The sequence below is a fragment of the Camelus bactrianus genome, chromosome 25 (genome assembly GCF_048773025.1).
Source record: "Camelus bactrianus isolate YW-2024 breed Bactrian camel chromosome 25, ASM4877302v1, whole genome shotgun sequence".
Taxonomy (NCBI): Eukaryota; Metazoa; Chordata; class Mammalia; order Artiodactyla; family Camelidae; genus Camelus; species Camelus bactrianus.
In genome coordinates, this window is record NC_133563.1 from 14,241,274 (window position 1) to 14,246,809 (window position 5,536).

At 36.3% G+C, this 5,536-nt stretch overlaps 1 pseudogene; it reads left to right on the forward strand.

Moving 5' to 3' along the window:
• The first annotated feature begins 1,423 nt into the window (after positions 1–1,423).
• On the forward strand, positions 1,424–2,307 carry LOC105069675 (eukaryotic translation initiation factor 3 subunit E pseudogene; annotated as a pseudogene).
• The last annotated feature ends 3,229 nt before the right edge of the window (positions 2,308–5,536 follow it).

The window sequence follows — 5,536 nt, forward strand, 5'->3', positions numbered from 1 at the left end:
GATATACGTTATATATATGAGGTATATATGTATAAATGTGTGTATATATGCATATATAAATATAAATAGAAGTGTATATATAAATATATATATTTTTATATATTTTAAGGCTAGTTACAATTCCCAATTGTGTGAATCATTTTACAAATTGAAGAAAAGCAGAAGGTAAGACAAAGGCCCTGTAGCACGTATGTGTGTATCTTTACAGTTTTAGGAAGAAATACAAACAATGAGCCTGACTTGTACTTTCTTCAGTAAGCTATTTGGACATAAAATCTGTGCTTTCCTCATTAAGTCCTTGTCCTTAACTTCTGTTTTGGAATCTGCTGCCAGGAAATGGGTTTCTGATTACCTTTGTGACCAATAAGGTTTAGAAAACCAGATGTTAAGCTAGTTAATTTCAGTACAAAGACCATATATAGAAAGATGAATTTTCCAAGTTTTTCACCCAGTCAACATTCAAACAAAATCATTCAAATTTGCCTTCAGTAAATATGCACTTCTTGTGCTCTGGTGGTGAGATAAGTAGTCAGTCCTACCCTGAGATGACATAGAAGGTTGCCTATATTCCAAAAGCCCTTGGCTGTCCCCAGCTAAATACTTCATGGCCTGCCTTTACCCTATATTCTTCTTAACTAGTTCCCATAATTAGGAAACAAAATAGGGGATCATGTCATTGGAGACTGTCTACCAACATGTTCTTATAGTATCTAAGTCAATCCTGTCTTCTATTCGAGATCTCAAAGACAGCCTAAGATCAAGGGCTCATACAAGGTGGGAGCTTGATCTAACTCCTTTTTACTAGGACTGAACAAAAGAGATATCAAGACAGAAATCTAGAGGGAAGGGGCCAGGGTGCATCTCTTCTCTTGTTCTTGATATAGATTTGGGGCCACACAATCTCACAGGTACTCAAGGAATATATTCCTAAACTCTCATCAGACTAACAGCCAAGTACTCTGATCTGGTAGTTGGGAACATTGGCCAGTGGATCAGTCTAAAAGCAGTGAATTAGAAAGCTCTTCACTGGCAAAATGGTTCATTAAGGGGGAAGATCAGGAGCTACATCCCAGCCAGTATCTGACCATACTTCAGTGAACATTTCATCCCTGTATTTAGGTGTACTCTGTCTCTCCTAAGTGGTTAAAGGAGAGCAAACAGGAATCTAGGATTATGTGCCATGCTGGGTAAAAGTGAAGTCAATGTTGATGAAATAAAAAATAAAACCAATAAATAGAGAATCGAAATTTTTAAAATTCCAAAAAACATAGGCATGACTCCTGAGCAAAATTAGTTTTCTTGGAAAAAGTAGTAAATACATAATGGATTGGCAAGAATAATCAAGAAAATAAAGGGAGAGAGAGGGAGAAAAAAATACAGCATTAAAAAAATTAGGAACAAGAAAGGAAACATAATTATAGATATGAATAAGAAATTTAGGAAGTCCAGTTCAGTCATCAACAAATCCTTCTTGAGTAACTTCTTTATGCCAAGACCTGTGTTACGCACTAGGGTGACAGCAGAAAATATGACTGAGCCCCTCACTCATGGAGCCTACAGTCAAGAAAGAGGAGTCAGACTAACCCAAGGAAATAGTCAATTCATAGACAGTAATTCTGGGAATTCTCCACTTCAGTCTTCTCAGCAGCAAACATGGCTCATTCTCACTGACCTCTGTTTGTTTTCTTCAATCACCCTAAAGGGTGTGATAACAGGATTGATCTCTTCCTTTAACCAGCCACAGTATCTTAATGCAATTCAAATGACGTGTCCACATATGCTCTTATTTGACCACCGCAGTCATAAAAAACAAAGATGTTCGAAAATTCCAGTAGGTGCTAAAATATCTAGTCCAGGAGTCTTAACATGTATAAAGAGTTTGTTGAATTCTTATATGTTAACTTTGACTTTAATGAGGCTCAGAAAAAAGCTGAGGGAATGTTTATCAGTGCTAGCAAATGATTTCTTCTTGGTGACTTGTCTTGAGGATTTCATTGAAAATGCCCATCTCTTCATATTTGAGACTTTTTGTTGCATCCATCAGTGCATCAGCATTAACATGTTGGCAGATACACTGAACATGACTCCAGAAGAAGCTAAAAGGTGGATTGTAAATTTCACTAGAAATGCAATCCTGGATGCCAAGATTGATTCTAAATAAAGTCTATGGTAATGGGTAACAATGCAGTCTTACCCTATCAGCATGCGATTGAAAAGACCAAAAGCTTTTCATTTAGGAGCCAGATGTTGGATATAAGTATTAAGAAGAAATTGAAGCAGAATAGTAGGTCAGAGGCTCCTAACTGAACAACTCAAGACTGGCTTCTATTGAAGAACTGTAAAGAAAAAATGAAAAAAACTATAAAAGAAAGATGAAATAATAAAATCATTATATAAAGGTGAAAAATTTTAGAAACAATTAACATATTGAGTATAAGTTTTGGAGAATTTGAATAAAATTGGCTGTGTTTTAGTTAAAAAAAGAAATGGTCAATTGATTTTAGCTAGTGATGAGTACATGCAGATGATAAAATAGACTTATGTAAGGGAGAGAGTCTTCATGGCTGCTTTTGTAAGGTGGGCAGTGAAGGTCTTTCTGAGGAGGTGACATTTGAATTTCGACCTGAATAACAGGAGAAGTCACACAGCTGCCTGTGAACAAAGGGGAGGGTAGAGGCCCCAACTTTGGTCATCACTGAGGTGAGAAAAAAGCCTCAACTGGACTTCCTGCACATGGAATTTTGTAGGCCCTGTAGCCTTACCAACAACCAACAAATGTGTCCACATGAGTGAGCTAGTATTCTAGTATCTGGATGACTTCCACAATGAAGACTTCACATTCTAGGAGTGCAGTGATTGTTGTCCTGACAAGTTCAAGAAAAGACATGGAAGGAAGATAAACTGTCCCATGTTTACACTGTAAAATCATGAATGATAAATTTAACAAATTATTGTTCACATTTCCTTGAATACTCTGGATAAAAATTGCATCTGTCATCATCAACAAAGCAAAATAACAACCTTTGAGAGAGTCCCTGGAAGCCACCGTCCACAGGATAATGCAGCCTTGTGAGTAATGACACAACCAGCATTAAGTAAATGGTATCAGGGAACTGCAAAGGCAAGCTAATTGATATAGTTTCAATACAATAAAGTTCCAAGGAGCCATGGATTTTTGTGACTAATAACAGCATTGCTACCTTTATTTCACAGTGGGATATATGAAATATGCTGGAAACAGCACATTTGAGAATAAAAAACACAAATAGGTTCCTGGACCACAACCAGAACAGATGCATGTGGAAACTATGAAAAATCTTTACTTGTACTGATCGGACAATAAACAAATACGTAAATACCTCCTCTCTATCCATTAATAACTCTTCATTGATAAATCACTGTACCTTATATGAGTCCATGAATGTCGTAGTATATTTTTTAACCACATTGTTAGACAGAGGCCCTACAAAAAACAGTTGCTTGCCCAGGATCCTGCATGCCTTATGGGCAGTCTTTAATTTGATTTTTTGACTACCAAATGAAGAGGATCTCCACCTTTCCCTGAGAAGTCACCTAGTGAAATATCATTTGTCCTCTACTCCACCCCAGGGCAGCACCAGAGGAGTAATAAGCACACCACACAGAAAGAAAAGGAGAATGAAGAGGGGAAGACAGCAGACCAGACTCGCACATATGCTCTTACAATCCTGGGGCTGCAGAGCCAACCTGAGACAAAGTGCCGGAGAAGTCATGGAATTCCACTTGGATGAAGTTAAAGGAGACTGCTACCTTAAGGTAGAAAATGCTAGCGCTTGTTATAAAATTAAATCCTAGAACATACCTCAGTTCTAGCATCTGCAATCTCAGAGGAAAGTCCTTGGAATTGCAGATTCCTTTTATTATTCCACAAACTAAGTTCCTAATTTTATGAATAGCCAACATGAGTTTGGGTGACTTATCCAGATTAAATATAAGATTTGTTTTGGACCTGCAAAGACAATTCACTTTTAACCCCCATCAAAAATGTTAAATAAACCACATGTGTAGGTAGAGGGACCCATGAGAGCTAAAAACACCTGTTTGACAGACTAAAACTCTAAAAAGCAACTGAAATCTTAAGTCAATTATGAAATATATGATTAGTGTAATCCTTGCTATGATTTATCTTTGTATTTCCTCTCTTATACTTGGCATAATTAAGGAAATGCTGAAGACTGTTGTACTTGATGGCTTATAAACATGAATATTTAAAAGAGTTTGATACCAATATTCCTCATAACTTATTACATCATTCTTTTAATGTGTAGAGTGCTGATGATTGATAGTAAAAATATCAATTACAATAGATTTAAGTGTTTCAGGTCTAGAAAGACTTCTTCCATTCCGTTGTGTCTACAAGTGCTCTTAAAGAAATAATTCTGAAAAGCCACTGAAGTAAAAATAATGTTCATCTAATTAATTATGACATGTGTACCAACCCAAACCTAAAATATGATGATTTTATTATTCAAATCTAGGGTTTAGAAGAAGTGAGTCTAACTAAAAGCAGACTATAAATGCTGAATATGTATATCTGTATCTGTCCTTCTATCTGCATTAAATATTTAGCTATTCATATTTGTCATAATATATTACATGCTTTCTTCGTCATCTAAGAAATCTGTAAAATCTCTGATGCCAAATACACTTTACAAATTCTCTTTCCTATTAATCATTGTTTGCTAAAGAAATTAGCTAATTAATTCCTTGCTTCATTTGATGCAATTAACTTGAGCAAAGCCCTGTCCAGGTGTGGTAGATATGACAGTATCATAGAGCTTTTATTCTAAGAGAGGAACATATGACAGACAAGTATTTACAAATGGCCCTGTAAGCCTAACAGCTAGAATACATGCTTAGAAATCCCACTGCCAGCATTAAATCCCAGCACTCTACAAATCCCAGCACTCTCTACAAATCCCAGCTTTGTAATAAATATGTATATAATAATAGAAGCTCCTAGAATTGTTGCAGGGATGAAGTGATGTACTTACAAGAGAGTTTGCTCCACGGTAAGATTCAACATAGGTTGGCTATTATTACTAACGAGCGTAAATACCATAAGGAGAGAGATACAGATGTGATACAATTTTAATATCAACCCCCATAAAGTATGAAAAACAAATTTAACTTAAAAATAACATTCCATATAACATTCTATAGTCAAAGTTGTGTGTGTCTGTACTATTGTTCATCTCAACCACTGCTCATACTTCATTCATTCGGTACTTACTGAGGTTCTGTCATGTGACCAGCCAGTGCCAGACAGGCATGTAGGGTGAGAACAGGTCCTACATTTGTAGAGCTTGTAGTCGATCTTGAGGAATAACCAGAGGTGACTAATCGCCCCACAGACCCAGCGGGCACTTGACTCTAAATGGTTAATCTGAGGAGAACTCAAAACCTTTATGAATAAATAAAACTATTTTTTCAGGATGTGCGAATCTCTCTAAATTCACACGTCACTTAGAACCAGTCAGACTTCTTACTCAGAAAT